The sequence below is a fragment of the Branchiostoma belcheri genome, unplaced genomic scaffold (genome assembly GCF_001625305.1).
Source record: "Branchiostoma belcheri isolate BF01 breed outbred unplaced genomic scaffold, Haploidv18h27 scaffold363, whole genome shotgun sequence".
Taxonomy (NCBI): Eukaryota; Metazoa; Chordata; class Leptocardii; order Amphioxiformes; family Branchiostomatidae; genus Branchiostoma; species Branchiostoma belcheri.
The window spans coordinates 25,396-26,885 of NW_017803980.1; positions in this window are offsets into that span (position 1 = coordinate 25,396).

A 1,490-nucleotide genomic window follows, 5' to 3' on the forward strand; every position below is an offset into this window, starting at 1 on the left:
ACATGTTCAACTGTTTTGTTAAAGATAACTGAGTGTACCATACCTGCTTTGTCTCTCCATGGAGTTAAAAGATTGGACCTGCATGGTCTCTCTGGCTATTCATGAAGATACAAGATGATTCTTATGTAAATGTTTCTTGGGAAACTACTCACATTGTTATCACAGAAGTTGTTTGAAATAAAACGGTATGTAGTAATGTAGTGACTTCATTCGTATGTTCTAGAGGCGTCAGTAATTTGTTAAAAAACTTTTCAAAAATTGCAAAGGTCAGTTTTTTTTATTATCCACAAAGAAGGATTGGTCGACAAAACGAGTGTTGTTCCTATCCTACAGTTCATACCGAAGAATCCATTTGTATTTTGTAGCATCCCCCAAAGACACGATCGTGCGGGGCAAAGAAAATGCCGATAGGAAAAAGGAAACTTTATAGCGTAAGAGTTCTAAGCTTGGTGTTTATGTTTTGTTTGCAACATCAGCCAAGCTCGCAGATCGTGCCAAAACATGGTGACCGAAAGATTGGAATTACGTCTACTGCACTTCTACCGCGTATACCTACCACCGCCTACCAAAGAAAACCCCGGCGGCGGAAAGCCCACTTCTGCCCCGTAGAGAACCCGGGCAAACTACGGCAGATATGGCAGACAGGTTACTAGTAATAGGTTCCTTGACCAGGGCCCCTAATGTGTCTGGCGAAACATTAAAACTCATTTGAGTTATCAAACATATTTACGTCCGTTACTAAGTTTTAGATTTTTCACCTCAAATATATTAAGTCAAAGTACAATGTACATGTGTAGCCTCTACCAGGCTTGGGGAGGAGGTTGGAAGGAGTAGAAATCGGCCAAATAGAAAGATGCCAACTCAAGGGAGTTTGTCCGTTGAGAGAACATTATCTCTCTCTATTTGTCCGATTTCTACTCTTTCCAACCGCCTCCCCAAGCCTGGTAGAGGCTACATTCGGGGTACCCTGGGAGCAAGCCTCGTTGGACGTAGCGGAGAGCCTTTGCATACGTGCGCGGGCCTTGGTTAGCCCGTCTCAGGCACATGCCCTCCCGCGCTCCGCTGTGCACCACATGTCACCACAAACCCCCTTAGACGGTAATCTCCGAGCAGATCTTTTGGTGGGGGTAAGACAGTATCAAATAGACCCCTTTCCAAATGCCAGTCTGTAACCATTTCCCCACCCAAGATGGTTACAGACTGGCCAATTTGATACGGTCTTACCCCCACCAAAAGATCTGCTTGGAGATTACTAGACCGCGCTCTGATAGTGATTACGGACCTAGGGGGGTTGCGTAGATTAGGTTGTTAGTCCACACCAATTTAATTTGTTGGTTCTCGGATTCGCCTCTTCGTTTTTTTCTGATTTGCAAAAAAATAATATGATTCTGGTTCAGAATCAACTGAAAAATGCTCATGTTTTGCCCCCAACAGTTGAGGATAGTCCTTTTCTTCCTAGTTGTTACAGTTTTCCCATCTATCATTGCAGT